Consider the following 20,533-nt stretch of genomic DNA (forward strand, 5'->3'; position numbering starts at 1 on the left):
AAGGAGTGTCAAAAATTATCTAAGTAAGCACGTGTCATATATAACTAAATTTACTACTTAAGTAGACTTATAAAGGGCCCCATATCTCAAAACGCTTAGAGCCTCATCGGATCTAAATCCGGCGCTGATATATTGCATTTTTCTTTTGAAACACGTCTTGCATAGATATTGATTTTGCTATAGTGCAAGTGTTTCTAAAAGAAAAAAAAGATATTTATAATATATTACGATTTCTAAAACATGGTAAAACTCCTGAATGGAATTGAATGAATGTTGTCATAAAACCGATGAGTTAAATGTGAAGTAATTTAAAAATGAATTTGTTTATTTACGGTTTTTTCATTTTCAATTCAAATAATTAAAACCAACTTGATTTAATATAAAGGTTTTTTTTATTATTTTTTTATTTATTTATTTATTTACTTTCCCGTATACTTAGTGTAAAGAAAATATAGTAATCATTAAAAAAAATTCGAACTCGAGATATTGTCGAATCTCCGTTTAAGACCTCCCCTTCGAAGACCTTCGAAAAACACATTTTCGAAAAGTCCGTTTTGTCCCTCACAAAAATAACTCAAAAACACTTTGAGTTAGAAGGAAATTTGGAACGCGGTCTTTACACCAAATTTAAAGATTTCTATCAAACTTTGAATAAAGTCTATTCAGAGGAAATTCGTTTGTTAACACGATAAATACAAAATGAAGAGAGCTAGATAGATAAGATTCGGTATAATATTTAATATTCGTAGTATAGAACCTACCAAATATTGAGCCACATCCAACAACGAGTTGATTATTTGTCTCTCTGTACTTTCAGAAACATGTAAACGTCATAATTCGAAAACACAGTGAGTTAAATATATCAAATTTGGTACGTGATTTTGTGACTATAAGTGCAGTTTTGATTTAAATTTTTGTTTAAGTCGGTTGAGGAAAACTTATCTAAAACACAAATTCGGTTTTCGGATATTATAAACAGGATGCCAGAGATTAATCTCTAAAAAACTCCCCAAAGATGTCACGATGGATTCAATAAAAATGTCAAATTCAAGTCAAAATATTTCGAAAATATTGTACGTGAATATCATGCAAGGCGCCTCTTTGGCATGGCAAATTTATTTGAAAGTATGCGAGAAAGTTTTTGGGAGACCACTTCTTCTGGTTACTTTAACATTAGATATTTTGTTTTGAAATTTTAATAAAATATCCTTATTAAAAATACAGAGAGGAAAATGATATTTTCATATTTTGCATTGATAACACAGTTTCTTTTATTGCAAAGATTTTAAAAGTGCTACGACATTTTTGTATTGCTTAGTAAGGCATAAAAATAAAGCTTCTTGTATTAAAGGTTTAAAATAAAAGTTAATCATCTGTTGGAAATTACTTTATGCATTATTCGTAATTTGTATTCATTTTGATATCTTCATACGGTTTTAAAAGAAGATAATGACACATATCTTCGATAAGTATTGACATTTTGCTTTGCATTCGATCCGACTGTTTACCAAATCATAACAGCAGGTTTTATCTCTACATTCATAATGTATCAATATTTAGATTATTTTTGATGAACTGCGAATCGATTTCCTATTGAATAAAATTGCATTTTCTTTTATCAATTTTGGTTATCGAAGATGCGTCATAACATTTTTGTTTGTCTGTCAAAAAATAGCAACAATCAAATTCGACATTGATATTAGCAAGGAATATTAACTACTTTTGATAACGAGTCTTGCATAAGTCACGCTGTTAGTAATAGTTAATTTCCTATTGTCAATAGAAAAATAAAATTTAAAGCGAAACATAATCTTTTAAATATCCGTTTCAAAATATATTAGCAATACTGTATTCTAATTCAATCGCATTATACAAGATTAATATTCTATTACTGGACATACAAACTCAGAAGGTTGTTCGTAGGCATCAAGGAGAACAAAAATTGTAATAGAACAAGGTGAGCCAGGTTGAAAAATCTCAAAAAAACGCATCAGACCCTGTGTTAGAAGGCATTATCAACACACACAATGTACACATGAGCGATAAATATTTCCTATAGTAATGCATCGTGGAAATCTCAATGATGATTTAGCGTCAACATTCGGGCAAGAATTGTCGATGATTATCACATCTCTAAGGGTCGTAGTTGTTACCTGAACTCCTGAATGGAGCAACGTATCTCTCTCCCTCTCTTTTTTGCTGCACGTATACCTGGAAATGTTGTAAACCTGGCAGCCGCAGTGCAGCGTGCGTGGTATTCATACATGATGGCTCCTCTTCATATTTTTTTCCTTGAGATGGCTAATCATTCGATATTACGTATCAAAAGAGGAAGACTGGACGCGAGGAAACCATTCCGTGGCCTCCACTTTTGACTTTTTCCTGTAGGGTCACCTTAAATCACTCGTTTATGCGACACCTATAAACACAACGGAGAATCTCATAGCGCGGTATGCAATCGTTTCAGCAAAAATCAAAGGCATACTTAATATCTTTGGACACGTCCAAAAATCTCTTTTACATCGATATAGATTTTGCAATGATATCAGCGACACGCCACTTCGAACAACTCTTATAATAATTATCAAATAACTTTTTTGTAATCATTATGATGATTTTTGTCGTTTCAGCATGACATCGGAACCTGCGTTTTTCATGATTTTCATATTCTTAACGTGGTTTGAGACTCCCGTCCCAGTGTAATTTTTGCTCCTCTACTAACAACCCTTGGAATTTATCAGTCCATTAACATAACATCTTGTATACATTTCATGTTAAAATTAGTTTAAAAAATACACAGTATTGCTTGAAATAAAAATACTGCTTGAAATAAAAATAATGTCTATGCGACGCCTATGGGCATAACGGAGGATATCATAACACGGTTTGCCATTCATTACAACAATATGGCATAAATTTTTTCTTGTAAAATGGAAAAGTGAGAAAGCACTGAATTCATTTATGAAAGTTGTATTTTATTCTTCCAAAGATTGATAAAGATTCAGTTTTACTGGAAAACAGCTTTGATTTTAGTATTGCTTTGATTTTTAGATTTGGAGTTACATATAGGTAGAAGAAGCTGAACTGTTCAAACGTGAAAATCGATTATCTGTCAAATGAAAAATTTTAAGAGTTAAGCAGGAAAGGGCCAATTTTGCCCTTTCTTATCAGGGGATTTTAGAAGCAAGTTAACTTTATGTAAGATATAGTCATTAGTCTTTGTGACGGCGCATTAAAGGAGGACTTACCAATCTTTTTTAGAAAGCATGTGAGAAAATATGAATAGCATTTTACATGATTACTTGTCATTCGCTTTCAGTGTTTGATATAATACATTTATCTACATTTTAGAGAAGGATGCAATTCGTAAAAGACCTGGTACTTTTAAAATACCAAATATATTATCTAAAATATTTCTGAAGTAGGAAGCATAGATTTACTGCTCATTAAGAGATGACACTTAAGAGTTTTAATTGTGAAAAGGACGAGATATTTAAATTGGAAAGAAAGAAAGTTGAATAGTGTTTTATCCAATAGTTTGTGCTGTCTCTCTCTCTCATTCACTGTTGAGCAATCTGTTCATTTGATGACGTATTTTACTCCTATTGCCAATATGAATATTTTGTAGAAAATCACGATTTTACGATTGATTTCGTCTTCCAGAAAATTGCATAAAAAGCATTTTTTTGTCACAAAATAGAACACTGAAATTCTGGCTAGGTTGTCCCAATCAAAAGAATTATATGAACTGATCCACTCAAATATAGTGATGGAGAGGCAAGGGAGGGAGGAATAATAATTTTCCATTTTTCAGGATGGCATATTATAAGGAGTTAGGAAAATAAGAACAAGTATCCCTTCCTGGCCATTCTATGAAAAACATGGAATAATGTGTCTGGCTAATTTGATTCTGCACGTGTTTGGCTAAGTTCAATATTTCTTAATTTCGCTGTCGTACATTCAAGAGTAATAACTTTTATAGCTAATAAAAAAGAAAAAAAATATATATGGATAATATGGTGTGTGGCAAAATGTTAATCTGTGAAGATAAGTGTGGGAAACGAATTAGGTAGAATTTGCAATGTGATGTATTGCGTGTATGAATGTTGGATGTTAAAATGGATCGATGATGGCGTGACCACAAACAACTCTACATTTACATGTTGAAATGTGTTTAACATTAACAGTTCTCTATCTTGGAAACATGGTACGAGACCACATGTGCACAAGGGAATTTATTTCCTTAAATATTTGGGCAGCCATGTCACATAACTAATAAGTAAGACCATGCATTCTACATAATCGATTGAATGTCCGAAATGTATTCCAACTTACTACAAAGTTAATTAAAAACATTTTATTACTTACTGGAATTTATTACCAATATTCTGAAAAAAGTCCTAACGGAATTCGTACTCAAGGAATCCTAGCATGATGTGGTATCAACTCCTTTCAGCGGCAATGTAGGTAACTTTTGGCTTCCATGCATCAGATGGGATGGGTTTGTTATTCATCCATAACGATCGCCAGATTTCAAATGCACGAATTTTTTAGTTTTCCCCAAGAGTGCATTTGGAACATTCTAAGATTATTCTCAAAGAAAAAGAAATCTGTTGGTGAACTATTCAAAACAGAAATTCTCAACAATAAAATTAAAAATCGTATGACAACATTGACAAATTATTAGCATTTATTTTTTTCTTGTAGATGGTCGCGTCTGGCGATTAGTTAGGAATATTGATTATATTTGATTTCAGATAACTCATTTTTTATAATTTCATATTCATGATCCTATCAAATTGTCTGACATTAAAGCGGTGTTATTTTAATTGTCTAAGTTAGGTTCTTTTTATTGTACACGTGAGATTTTTCTAATGGAGACAGTTCCATAATATCATAGTGCTTTAAAAAACTTAAATCTTCTTCTCTTCTTCTTCATGAGCCCCTTGCAGACACTGGCTGCCTCGACCACGCGCACTTTCCAGCGCTTAAAAAAACGTAAATATCGGTTTCAAATGGTGCGATATTGTAACGTCACTTGTTAATTTCATTTATAAACTAACTGATATTAAACAGAATTCTTCTTCAATTTTCAACAATGGAAGAAAATCACACTTGAAAACACTTTATGTAACAATCAAAACAGTTTGAATTACAGGGCAAAACTGTAATCTATTTTTAAAAATGAGGAAAAAAATATTTGTTTAAACATTATCAAAATTTAGCAAGAAAATGTGCATGCGTTTCAAAATAATCGATTAAGAAGACAATTTTTAATATTTTAAAACGGTGTAAAATTTATTTTTGTGCAAAAAAATATTTTTGGAACTATCGTGGAAAAAGGACAATATTCAGCTTAATTTTTAATTGATTAAAATTTTAATTATTTTTTTTTAAAAGTCGCTCCCAGGTGCACATTTCTACCCCCCCCCCAAGGTATACATGTGCCAAATTTGGTATGTATAGTTCAAATGACCCGGCCTGTAAAGTGCTTACACATATACATACACACACGCATGCATGCACACACATTCATCTTTATTAGCAGCGATTATTGTCTTGCGGATATGGTTACATTGCTTTTGATACTGAATGTATTGTTTTGAGTACCCGAATCACATCATTTATATTTGTTCAAAAAAAACAATTTTGTAATTCATAAAGGGTTTCAATAATTGTAATAATTTCCTAAAGCAATTTGTAAATGTAGTTTTATTATTATTAAGAAACTGGCTGAAAAACTAAATGTTTCTCGGAAGGATATTATCTTCATGATTTTTATCTAACTTGGAAATTAATTATTTAATCAACTGTTACGAAACTTTCAATAAAACCATACTTAATTCTGCATTATTTGCAAGCAAAATTTGAAATGTACAAATGTTAAAGCTCATGCGTCACAAACACGCATAATAAATTTATTATTTCCACGTTTTTAAAATTAATTATTTTTTAATTGCATAAATTCAATCTTTAAAAAGGTAATGTTCTGATTTTTTCCAATAAGCGGTCGATAAGAGGAAGAAATATATGTTGATTGATGGATATTCCTCAAGGAAAGCATTTAAATGGTCTAAAATAATCGAAAATAGTGATGGTCAAAGCTTTATAACTCGGTCAGTTTTAGTTGCAGTAGTTAAAAATATTGATGAATAAAAAATAATCTGCTAAACATGTGTGATAATACCTAGAGATAATATAAACATTTAAGAAGCATAATTTTTTCAAAGATTCATTTATGGCTTCAACCGCTACTAAATATAATTTTCAGCATTTAGAGCATTTTACCAAATAGAAGTATGTGCCTATCTCTAACGGTTTAGGAACAAATTTTTGGACCATAAACTAGAAAGGAAAACTTATATATATAATTTCCTTAATTTCCTCCTCATTTTCCGTTCTAAATAGAATCAATTTTTGATGTATATAGTTTTAAATAAGCAAAGGAAGGAATTATATTTTTCTATCATTTTATGTGTATGGAATGTTCAAGCTTTCTGCATCACCTTTTAGAACATTCCCAAATAATTTTTTTTCCAAGTCATCACAATGCCATATTTTAACCAGGTAAAATTAATCTTTAAAAATGAAAATTTTCTAAACTTTCATTGAATGCATAAACAATATAATGGCTGTTAATATAAACTATTTTGAGGGGATCCTGAAAGTATCTACTGAAAATTAATAAAATTTATTATATAACTCAAATTGATAAAATATTAAAGCATTTTAAAATGAAGAACTATAAAATATTATTATAGAATTCAAAATGATTCAAGTTTCCATTGAATGGTATCTCTTCCTTTTTATTGGCTTAACTGAATGCTATACTATTCAGTGAATGACAATTCCCAGAAGAAGAATCTTCATATTATACACGAAGAGGATGATCTTCTGCAAATGGATTTATTATACTCTGGAGTTGAAAGCAAATTTGTTATTAAAAAAACAAAATAAATTTTTCTAGGTATTTTCACAAATGCCTTTCCAAACAAAGAATCCTTACTTTTTTTCCTGCGTTATCATATTGAACGAGGGATGACTGAAATCTCGTTGAGATAAGCTGCCAACCGGTGGCTGATTCGTTCCCAAAGGAGGCGAAGGTCATTTGAATGGGGTGGAGGAAGCTTATGGGTGATTAGGACGATTAAAGCGGCTGATTTCGCAGATCAACTTCCTTTCCATCCCCCGGACTGGTGCACCAACCATCTCTACTCTCTCCGCCCCGAGGTGAGTCTCCTTTTTCCATCCTTTTCATCTCGCAATCTCTTCACCTATTCAAGAATAAGAGGAAATGCACAGATTTAGAAGAAATATCTCTTTCTCTCTCTTTTAAATCTCATGCACAATTTTAATTTGCAATGTAGTAATAGAGGACCAGGACCTGACAGAGGATGCTGGGGAGGTCTCGTATTTCTGATGGTCCTATACCATTGACTGATTATGCAAAGAAAAATACCTTCCATCTTTCCGAATATACATACAAACGAATAATATTAAACGATTTGTGGATATTTCCTATCCATCAATTCAAGGCAAGTTTAGGTGCTTTGAGTCTCTCTGTGTTTGCAATAGTTTGTGCCTACTACATGTATCTAGTTTTTATTGAAAATCCCATAAGGAAGTTTAGGAAAAGATTTGTAATTTATGTCGAATAGGAGAGTCCTTTTAAAAATATAATTTTTGATTAATATTCAAAAATCAATCGAAGAAGACTTCCCTCAAATGTTGCAAAGTCTGAAAAGCGATTTTGCAAGATAATATTAATAGAATTTATTTATTTAATGAAACCAAAGTTTGTTGTTGAGTTTGCTTTCCAGGGTAATGATATTAAAATAAATATAATTTGTATTGACCACTTTAAAATTCCTTACTATTCTACAAATTATATTAGTCTAATCAATTGACGTCTCATCTTTCGAAGGATCTTTTATAAATTGGAATGATAAAAAATTATTTGAATGTTCTTTTTTAGTCATTTTGTTGATTGCATCTGAAGCTAGTAAAAAAAAATTATATTATAATGCTATTACCAAAGAATTTTCTGTAAAGCATGCACGTAAATTTAATAAAAAAAATAGCAGTTGTAACTTTATAGAAGAGAAATTCTACACTAAGAAAGAAATTCGCTCACTAAGCTACATTAAGTAAGTTTATGAAACAATTCTTTTTGTTATTTGACTTGTTAAACTCTAATTTCTGTGATTTAAATTATTATAAAAATAATTATTTATAATTCTTATGCATTCCTTAAATTCTGATTATACCGATTTCTACTACTAATAAAGATGAATGTGTGTCTGTCTGTATTTATATGTGTGTCTGTGGATTGGCATTCAACAGGCTAAACCGTTTGGCCTATAGCTACTATATTTGCACATATATTATAGCTTAAAAGATGGGCAAAAGCAACTCGAAGAATTTTTTTTTTTCAATTACTTAAAATTCTAATTAAAAATCGCTGTTTCCCCGCGTTAATTACCGAAAATACAATTGCACAATAATAAATTTTATACCATTTCTAGATGTAAAAATTGCCTTTTTAATGATATTAATTTAAAAGTCACGCAAGTTTTTTTAAAATTTTTTATCAATTAAATATTTTTGCCTAATTTTCAACAATAGATTACATTATTACCTTGAAATTTAAATCGTTTTCATTGCTTCATCAAACATTTAATCGCGTGAATTTTTTCCATTGTTGAAAGCTAAAGAAGGACCCTGCTTAATATCTGTGTATGTACAAGACAAAAAAGTGACATTACGATCTCGTGAAATTTAGAAAATAAATGAATCAATCATTTATATTTTTCATAATTTCGTGATGTCATAAAAAATGTCCAAAGTAGAAAGATTCATTCGCATAGCAAACAGAGTATATGTAAGACAATTAAAGTAGCACAAATTTAAAGTCTGGCAATTTTACAATATCATTGATATGAAATTATATCTATTCAAAATTGCTCCTTTAAAGGGTAAGTAAGACCATTATTAAAATGATTCTGATAAGCTTATGTATTCAATATTTAGATTCGTGGTAGTCTTTCAACTCAGTTCAAAAGACATGATAAAGGGTGTGCATCATAATAGAGCCCATTTCGCATAGGACAAACTGCTGCCTCTTATGATGCGCTTCCTATTTATTGAGCTTATCATTTAGATTTGGATGAGAGGGTTTTTTTTTTTTTTTAGAATATTCGTGCTATACGCATTTGGTAAATTTCAATATAAACGAAAAAAATATTTATTTTAAAATAAATTATAATTTAGAAAAAAAAATCTGTTTTCTTCTAAAAATCATCAGTGCTGAAAGAAATACATCCAGTAACCTGAAAATAAAAAAAAATGCTCTAAAAGCATCAACGTAGCAGTCATATTTAGAAATACAGAATCTTAGCTGTGCTAAAACGGAGTAAAAATGTTGCAATATATTTCCCTTTTTGAAAATAATATTGTCTTAAAAAGAAACTGTTCGTGGTAGCTCCTTAAATAATACTGAAGTGAATATGAGCAAATATAATTTGAAATTTTGCGCAAAAATTGACTCATTTTTTCCTGCAACGATCATTAAGAGTATGATTATTTGTCAACCGAATATCTGAACGTTAGACACTCTGTTGCTACTATATATGTATATATAATATGTACAACGAGGAAATATTGCAATCGCTCAAAAATTTGACCTCGTAATTTTGATGAATCTTAACATTAAAAACCACTTGAAATTCAAAGAAACATTTTTGCTTTCTCATGTATAAAGTACAGAGGAAATATTGTATGCATGAAAAAAAATTAAAATTCGAAATTTTGACTAATCTCTTCATTTCTTACCATCAAAAAACATTTTTTTGGCTTTATGTCTGTCTATCTATGAACATAATAACTCAAAAACATGCTGAGCTAAATAGATGAAATTTGGTATACGGATTCAAGATAAAATTTAAAGATTTTTTATCAAACTTTGAGCGAAATCTATTTTAAGGAAATCTGTATGACTGGCTGTTTAAGTACAAGTGAACTCTATAACTTCAAAACGTAAAGAGCTAGATATATAAAATTTGGTACACATGTTTAACATCTAAAATGTAGGTACTTTAAAGTTTTGGATCAAAACTTTTAGAGAATCTTCTATCTGTGGAAACCACAGAAAACACAATAACTTTTAATCATAAGGATTTAAATCAAGGATCATAAGGATTTCAATAAGTGATCTCATGATTACAATTACAACTATGTCAAACTTTAATTTTAATCGGAAAAAAGACGTCTTAAAACATATTCACACGATAGGTTCAGTGAAAATTTCAGATTCATGCCAAAGAACTATGTTTTTATAACTATTATTAGTCAATGCCATGAGAGGGCTTTGGAGACTTACTCAAAGTCAACAATTTTATGCGAGGGGGTGAGAGTAAAAGAACATATTTGTATTGGAGATACCATTTCCGCTAACTGAAATTATGGCTTTTTTTTTTTTTTTTTTTTTTGTCAATACGATAATTTCAAAATGAGCAATCTAGGCGGATGAAATTTGGTACACCATATTTACACATAAAAAAAAATTATGTTTCAATGAACGGCTTTATCTTAACACAGATCTATAACAAACTTTTGATCCAATCAGACAACGAGTGGAGGTTCAAAATACATATTCTATACTTCTCTAAATACATCGAAGATAAAATAGAATGCACTGCAAACGTGTGCAAATCTGTGAAAGTTCATTAGAGAACATTATTTTATACAGCAAGGTGAGTGATATTTGTGAAAATGTAGAGTTAAATGAAATTTGCCATCAATAGATTCACCATCTATCGGTTTGTATATTCATGGATATGTGAATGTAATAATTAAAAACACAATGAGCTAAAGTGAAATTTTACGTATAGTTTTATCACCAAAAGTGAAGATCTGTATAAAATTTTCAATATAACCGATCAAAGGGGAGAAGCGCAATTTTATTCACTGCAATGGAAGTTAAATACGATATGCACCAGATTGTATAACTAAGGAAAAATTGGGAGCCTAAAAATAGTGCCGGTTCGAGTTCTTGCTGATTAAATGAACTTAGTTTAATTAGTCAATCTTGCTTTGAAGTTTTATGGTAGTTATCATAAAATGTATCTCGTCATTTGGAAGCTTAGCTAGATAATTAAGATGATACCCTAGTTGTCATCCCCCCCCCTCCCCAAATTTCCATAACACAGCAACGAGAAAATTTTAAATTCAGATGTATTTACCATACATTGACCCCAAGTAGTTCTAGACGAATGTCTGGTAGAATTTGATCTCTAAAATCGATACTGAAATCCATTCTAAAGAGTATGCAGCTAGAAAAAAAAATGTTTATAAACTAAGATTTCATTTATGAGAGATACTTTTAACCATCCTATTTTCCCACGGTTCTTCCTTAGCCAATCGATCAGCTAATTTCTCGGGTAATTTCTCGCAGTTCTCTTGTTGAGCAGAACTCTCGTTATTTTAATGGAATTTCAACTAATCGTCTTATGTTCAAATTTAAAGTATAAAAGTTCAAAATAAAAGTATAAAACTAACAAAACCCAACAAAAGATTGTGTCATGGTTATTTTGTAAATAAATAATCATGAGCAAATATTCATCAATTATTATTGTTTTTTAACAACAATAGTTGAATAATGTTTGCTGACTTTCTACCAGACATTCACCTTTTATAAAAAGCAAAATTAGCAAAACTTTCCCTTAATGGTAAATTCAGATACAATAAGCTATGATTCAAAAATTTCTGAAATTGAATAAGCCATTACGTTCAAGTATATTTTGTTATATATATTTCCCTTATTTCATCTACAGAATAAATGGTTTTATAGAACTGCACAAAATTTTTCACAGATTATTGTTTAATCATCGAAAACTTGCAAGTGATAACCTGTTAGTTTCCGAAAAATTAAATAATAAATTTCTTTTTACAATGAAAATGATTTCTGAAGTTATATTAGCAAACTTTTTAAAATGTGCTTTAAAAGTAAACCTTATTTCCCTATTTCTAAGCAAGATTAACAAAATTCGGATGTTTTTGTAGATTAGTGTTTATAATGAGAGACAATTTATATGTTTTTTTGCTCCTTTATTTTTAATTAATATCGTTATATGAATGTCATTCAATGGTTACAACTGGTCAAGTTAATCGTATATGCAAAATAGTTTCAATTATATATTGCTCTATGTAATAATGACTTAACTTTTAAGTAAAAAATTGTTTCATATCTTTTTACAACTTAAATTAATTGTACGATAAAACTAAATTAAAATAACTAAATTTTACAATTATTGACTTGATTTCATTCGTTTATTTAGAGTAGTAGAACATTTTAAGACGATATTTTATAGAGTTCCGAAAAGAATTTATTTCATCTAATGTAAATAAAAAAAATCCAAAAATTAAAGAATAGTGAAAGTAATTGCTACGCTTAAGTTCAACATTCTTTAACAACATCTTGTTTAATTTGAACTCTTCATCATACTCATCTGTTTTCCAAATAATAACAATAAAAAAATTTGTTTTGAAATATTATGAAATTTCTTTTTTTTTGCGTCACGATCTCTTGGAAATTGCGTTGAATGTCCGCGCTATCTCTTGATAACAGAACATACACAAGCTTCTTATTGCCATGACAACGAATTTAGGAAAGAGTTCTTAAGCAATAGTGGAAAAAAGGTTTGGGGTTATTATATAAACGATGGTATCGATGAAGTTGTGATATTATATATCTAGACTTTATCTACTGATCAAGTGCGCCTGCAGTCGCTTTAGACCTTTTTATTTTCGGTACGTAATATCAATTCTTATTTAAAATTAAATTTTTTCACATTTGTTTGTAATATTAAAATTTGTACTTGTATTTGTATGTTTTATATAAAATATTTTTCTAAATAATTACAATCTATAATTTTTTTTATCAAATATAGTTTGTCTTGTATCATACACACTTCTAATATTTTAAAGTTTTACTTCTAGAAGAAATTTCTCACTTGTGTAGCATATATAAATTCGGAATAGATATACTTTTAAAGATAAAAATACGCACCTCAAAACAATTTTTTAAAATTTTTAATTAATTTAAGCGAAAATTTGACTTTTTGTTGCAGTATCTTCTAAAAATATTATAGCTCAACTTTAACTCCTACACCATTTTAAAATTAAAAAAAAATGTCTTTTTAATAATCATAATTTAACTGTCGCGCAATATTTTGATGAATTTTGACAATTTTTAAAAATATTTTTGGCATTCTTTTTAACAATAGATTTAATTGTTGTCCTGAAATTCAAACAATTGACATCGATTAATCTTGTGTTTTTCTTCCTGCTTCATATCTGCTCACTTTACATGAGGAATCAGAAAGTGAAATTACATTATTGGAAAGACAACGCTCAATTTGAAATAGATTATCCAAATACTTGATGGCATTATGTTGTCCATATGCAAATTCCTCATTCGTAGAGAGCAACGTCAAATTAGGCATGATATTAATTAAACAAAACCAATAGTCTCATTGAACAAGCTGGTTGCATAGGCAGCTAACTTCTATTAAAAACAAAATTTTTAAAGTGCAAGCATGATTCTGAAGAGTTGAGTATATTATTTTTTAACACAAAATTGTTCTTTATAGAAATATAATTTTTTTCAAGATTTGTACTATTTAGTATAAATATTAAAAAATTCCTAAATTTTGGCCATTTTCTTTTTATGCACTATCATTCTTGAGCTTTTACAACACCACATTTTCACACTAATTATTACATGGTTAAATCCAATAATTCTCACTGATAAAATCTAATATATTTTGTCTTAATATTATTTCGTTTTAAATATCCTTAGAATTACACAGCAGAGCAAGCATTTATGATTTAAGAATACTGCAATATATTTTCATTTATGCGCATGTATTTGTTGTAATTTATTTCAGGGATAAAATACCAATGAAACATTGATGAATTCCAAATATTTGCCTGATTATATTATTTACCACTAAAACTCAAATTAAATTAAGCAATCAAGAAGTATTGTAAATAGCAGAAAACATTTTAATGGAAATATAAAAGATGGAAATACTGTATTTTCATGTTTAATTTTTTATAATAACATGCATTCAAATCAGTGTCATGTCTGACCCCACGGTGATCAACTATTTTCTTCGTTTTAGTATTTTAAACTAATTGGAAGAACATCTCGAATTCAATTTTTCTTTCTCCATCATTGTTACGATGATACCAGAAGTTGAATAATTCTGAGTATTATCCTTTTTCTTTTCATGTTTGTGTGTCAGACCTGAAAAATGGAGCTTAATATTCTTTCTTTTTCATTTTAGTTTTTCTTTTACTAATGGGAAAGGAAATCAATAACGTCGAATGATTTTGCACACTCATTAGGAGCATAGAAAAATCTGTAAAAATTAAACGAAATGTAGTCGAAATATTTATAGACTAGTGTAATCATTGATGCGTGTGCTAAATAAGAAGTATGTAAAAATTCAACTTGAATTTAATGTTTAAATGCAGAAATATTTAATGATAACCATGTCAAACGCACTTGAGTAATGAATTTAATTACAATACAAAAAACCTTGCTACAGAATGTGCTTAAAGTTATCTTTGAAAAATTTTCTTAAAATTAAAGGAAAAATTAGCTGAATACTAAATTGGTACAATTAAAAAGAAAATTCTGCCCGCTCTAAGATGGTACACAAATCATTTCGATTAGCTAATTATTTTGGATGATATAGATGAAAAACTCAGTTTTCAAACATTCAAACAGTAAAAATGCTGACATTTGGCTTGATAATTGTTATTTAATTAAATATCTTAAGAATATATTAATTCTGAAAGTTGAAAATTTCACAGTTGATCTAGAAATGGATCCAACAATGGCCATTGCAAAATTTTATGTTTATTGCTGTTCATCACTTTAGAGAAGTTCTTATGACAAACAGACCTATTACGGGTGTAATTGCCTACACATCTACTATTTGAATACACGTCACCACATCTTGTGATGTAAATACCACGTCCTTTTTAATCCGTTGAGATGGATACGAAAACTTGATGAGCATTATGTAAATAATAAACTGATTTCAATATCTAAGAATTTTCTAAAAATTACTAAGAAATTGCTAAGGAATCTATCACTTATTTGAAAAAAAATTTATTTGGATTTTTCATTAGATTTAGTAATAATAATGATTTTTTTTTTATTTCCTCGTATACGTAGTATAGAGTAAAGATAGCAATCGACAAAAAATTCAAACTCGAGATTTTGACGAATCTCTGCGTTCGGAAAACACATTTTTAGAAAATGTCCCTCTGTCTGTCTGTCTGTTTATGACAAAGATAACTCAAATACACTTTGATCTAAATGTTTAAAATTCGGAATGGTTGAAAAATGGACCAAATTTACGGATTTCTATCAAGTTTTGAGTGAAATCTGTACAGAAGTCCATCTGTCTGACTGTTAGAATATAAATTAACACAATAAATGGAAAAAAGGATGAAAGCTAGATAGATAAAATTCGGTACACATATTTATCATCTATGGTGCAGACACATGCCGAATGTTGAGCCAAATTCAACAACCGGTTGACTGTCTATCGGTCTGCATTTTCAGGAGCATGTAAACGCAATAATTCAAAAGCACAATGACTTAAATATATCAAATTTGGTATGGAATTTTGTGACTACAAGTGCAGTTTTGTGTCTAATTTTTGTTTCAATCGATTACGAAAAACGTGTCTAAAATAAAAATTCGATTTTTGCATACTATTAACGAATGCCAGGGATTAATCACCAAATAACTCGCCAAGTATAACACGATAGATTCAGTGAAAATGCTGAATTCACGCCAAAGATTAATATTTCATAACGTTTGCACGCCAATACTATCCAAGGTGTACTCTGGGATAACATCTTTATTAGAGAATATGCAAGAAAGTTTTAGGAGACCACTCTCGCTAGTTTAGGTAAGAGATCCTTTGAACTTCTAATTTACTTTTGAAGTATGAATTATCTGCGTTTCCAAGCGATTTCACCTACTACCCCCTTTTGTCCCAGTTTTCTTTTCTTTTGTTTTCTTCGTTTTCCTCAAAAAGAAATGTACTTCAAACGTTACCCTTCCTTCCAATCTGTCATCGCAATGTCAGTTCCCAGCAGATAATGTGAAACATCTTTCTGTATTGTAACAGTTATCTAACTCTTGTTTGTAAACTTTGAACCTCTTGCCATCCTTTCATTTTTTTCCTCTTAACTTTAAACAATGGTTAAACAGATAGTATTTATCTTCCACTTTCTCTCCAACTATTCGGAAAATGGCACTTTCCGTAAAATACAAACCTGAATAACCTAAAGTGATGATGCCTATATATTCCATGCGTCAAATATCGCTTTCGTAATTGAAATGATATTTATACGAGTTTTCAAATGTACTTGAATTTCTACTAATAATGGAGAAAAAGGCGCATGAATGTCTGTGTGAGTGTTTGTTGCCATCCCTACAGAATGGACCGTTTGACCTAAGTTTCCGAATTTGGCGTAGATATATTTTCGAAGGTAGCTTAGTGCACATCAGTTTTTTTTTCTAAAATTTTAATTAATTAAATATTAATTAGTATTTAGCGTTTTTCACATTAACTCCAGAAAATATTTTGAAATAGAGAAATTGGAAAAGAATTGAAATTGACTCCAGAAAACATTTTCTTTAATAGAGAAATCGAAACTTCTTAATATACATAAAAAATGTAACTCAAATAAAATACTACCAATCGCCAAAGACGGCTAATATCAATTGAAAATTGATAAAATAGAATATTTCCAAGGAATTGAGTTTTCATAAAATATAAACATATATTGTTTAATATCCTAATGCAGAATATACATTCATTCATTTTTTATTATTTGGAGATTTTGATTTTGCAAAATTCATTTTTGATTATTTTGGGACTTAAAATGCTCTTTAATGATAGCAGCTTAATTGTCGTGATTTTTTTTCCTGAATTTTGATCCTTAAAAAAATTATTTTTGTTTTTTCATAATGTTTAACATAACTTCATTGTTGCAATGAAACTCGAATCAATTTCATCGTTTCATAAAGCACTGAATAGCAATTTTTTCCTTCTATTTTTGAAAGATAAGGAAGAAACATTCACCTAATTATGTACTCAATTTAACATGAAGAAGTGAAAAGTGAAATCACATTATTGGAAAAAAAAAAAAGTAATGAATTGTCATGGGACTCGATTCCATTAGGAATGTTCATGTTCACAATAAATGTTATGTCGAGTTATTTTAATAGTTATAAAGATAATAAAATTACAATTCGATGCTTAAAAATTCTTTAATAGAGAAATCGGAATTTCTTAATATACATAAAAAATTTAACTCCAATAAAATACCACCATTCACCAAAGACGGCTAATATCAATTAAAAATTGATAAAATAGAATGTTTCCAAGGAATTGAGTTTTCATAAAATATAAAACATATATTGTTTAATAGCCTAATGCAGAATATACACACAGAATATACATTCCTATTTGATTTTCTTGTATGCGTAGCCATGTCTGACTATTTGGCGCTATGGCACGTTCTTTGCTGAACTTCCTTGTATTTGGAAGATATCAAATATGTATTTTGTACTTCTTCCCGTTAATCAGTTAACTTTTTCGACCTCTTCGGAAAATGCATATCTAAATTATTGCTACTGATTACTCCTGACGAATAAACTCGTCATAACGCAAATTGCTGTATTTTTTCCATGACGAGTATACTCGTCAAAAACAGTTAACTAGTTACATGATTTTCTCCAAAATATGTTATGGATTTACAATTTTGTTGTCAAGATTTAGTTGTATTAAATTTCATTGATCTTGCTTACTATGTTTTTTTAGTTATCGTTCCAGATACAAACATACTGCCTTATGAAAAAAATCAGATAAAGATCTATAATTTCGATATTCAGACTATGCATCAAAATTCGTCTCTCCGGTTTGTTGCGGTTTTGAGCTATCAATTATATTTGTGCTCGAACAGACAGATTAAAACTGATCTTCTTGACAGATTTAGTTCAAATTGTGATACAGATCTAATACGATAATAATCTCGTATTTAGGAGATAAAACAATATTGTATATCTGGTCATGTATTATCACCCCTCTTCTTTCGCAAGAGTGTGTGCCAATTCTGTACATTAATTTAAATGAACATAATTTAATATTATGCTTTTAAAAAAATTAATAAAATATGATTATTTTTTTTCTTTCCCAACACTATTAAACTGACAAGTTTACTTTTCTGCGGTCAGTTTACTTAAACGGGTGGTGTTTATTGAAAAATAAATTTTGTTATGATGTTTGTCTTTCAGCTTTCATAAGTATTTTGCGATTTGCTAAGTTCTTTCAGTTCTGTTGATGGACATGTTTTCAACAGGGTTTTTAAGTGATTTCTTAAGTCGCATGAAATGGTTTTGCAACAGTGGATTGTCACAGGACTATTATTTATTTATTTATTTACTGTAAAACTATCGAAGTGCTTACTTCATATTTGTTATGGACATTTGAGTGCTTAGTTGATGACCTATGAATGATGTTTGTAATAAGATTGCTTTTAAAATAGAATTTGAAGATTTAGGTTGCTTGCTTCAGTTTTATTGTTCTGCTACAAATCACGTCATGATATCTTTCTGTGATTTAACTTCTCAGCAGCTTCGAAATGCTTCGCGGAAAACATAAAATAGCCAAGTTAGGAAAAGAAAAACAGTTTTTTAAAAAAAAAGAATTTGTCTCAAATGTGAAAAGTAGATTTATATCTTCCATCATAACGGATGAATGTGAATTCTGTGATATTAGAAAAGGTATATAAAAAAAAAATTCGGAATTTTTTCCAATTTTCAACTAAATTTTTATTGTTTCTACAATGTTCATAAATGCAATTATTTGTATAATCTGATGAACGGATACTTAAGAAAATTGTAAAGATTAACTTTTTATATTGGTCTTTTAAGGAACTGACCGAAAACATAATCATAAAGTAACATAAAACATAATCATAAAACATAATCATAAAACATAAATCATAAAGTAACAAATTTTGCGAAAAGCAGCTAGTCATCGATAAAATGTATTTCTGACATTTTTCATGTTAAATTTTCAAAATCTGGAGACTTGTAGCAGAAACGTACAGAAATAAATTCACATTTTGCGGAACGACATTCTTCGTGTCTTCACGAAAATGTCGTAGTACATCAGAAATGCCATTACATAGCGCTATGAAAATTAATAATATTGAAGATTACATCCAGCGCCTACCGATTGGAATCGTTCCTTTACCCTTTATATCCATATGATACTTAAAAGTAATGCTTAAATCATAACATAAATCATAATTACATGTTGTTGTTGCTTATGGCACTTGTCATAGACAAGTCCACTGACGAAGTTACCGATTTTAAGTTGAGTATTAGAATTTCTTATTTCAGTAGCGCCATCTAGGACCAAGAGTATGTTTTAGCTACTCATGCGTCACAGCTCTTTTCACGGGGGAGAACTTCATTCATACAATTCATTCGCTCTTCCACAGATCGTAATTTAGACCTGAATCATAGAACGATCACTTCTGATCCAGTATCCACAGTGGTATTGTCTCAACTTGAAGGACTTTGTGGCTACGACAGATTTATATGTGCACCAGACACCATATACACGGAGGGTCTCCGAAGCCACAATCCAAAGCCCTACCAAACAGGTTATCCCGGCCTTCCCATAATTACATCAATAAAATAATGTTGATATCTTCATCATATGACTATATTTTCTGACGATTTTCAAAAAAAGATGGAGATGGTAATTCTGGCAAAAGGCACTAGATTGACTATGTCAAGAGTAACTGACATGGCTTTTAACGGGTTGAAAATCTTCTTTCTATTATAAGACTTTACCATGTTTTGAAAATTTAATGCCCCCCCCCTGTTCACATATTATGGAGAGTCATTATTTTTCTATTAGATTATAGATAATAAGATTTAAATCGATAGTTTAAAATCAATCATGAAAATATTAGCTTTAAAAAATAAGAAAGAATTACGTAAAATAAAATGGTGAAAATTATCCTTTATTGAGATTATTTGACGCTCAAAAATCAGTGCTCTCGTTATCAGCTGATCTAACTTCTACAAACTTATAGATAAACTTCTAAAAACATAGATAACTTCTACAAACTTATAGATCTAACTTCTACAAACTCAATAGATCTGAATCGTCTGCATCTATAAATATTTATTTAACCCTTTCTAGGGCCGTGGGAAGTATGCTTCCCACCAAATTTTTCAATCTTTGTATGAAATTATGTAGTTTGGCTTAAGTTCTGACAAATTTTTTTAGAAAGACAGAAACTTAAATGCTTCAGTTCTTTATTTCAGACAAAATGATGTGTCTTGAATTGTTACTTAATTATTAATTAACCAAATTAATTAATTAATCACATCAAATTTATCTAATAAGCTAAATGAATC

The 20,533-nt window shown here is 29.5% G+C and overlaps 1 protein-coding gene across 2 annotated transcripts in view; it reads left to right on the forward strand.

The window, feature by feature from the left end:
- Positions 1 to 7,085: 7,085 nt before the first annotated feature.
- The window catches only part of LOC129983612 (glutamine synthetase 2 cytoplasmic-like), a 57,356-nt gene continuing 43,908 nt past the window's right edge, over positions 7,086 to 20,533 (forward strand). Inside the window, exon 1 of one of the 2 annotated variants that reach the window (XM_056093140.1) lies at positions 7,086 to 7,230. The gene's annotated coding sequence lies outside the window, so the exon portion shown is untranslated. Of the gene's footprint in view, positions 7,231 to 12,786; positions 12,808 to 20,533 lie in introns of those variants that run through there. The other variant, XM_056093142.1, reaches the window with a different exon arrangement.

Source organism: Argiope bruennichi, chromosome 9, assembly GCF_947563725.1.
Source record: "Argiope bruennichi chromosome 9, qqArgBrue1.1, whole genome shotgun sequence".
Lineage (NCBI taxonomy): Eukaryota > Metazoa > Arthropoda > Arachnida > Araneae > Araneidae > Argiope > Argiope bruennichi.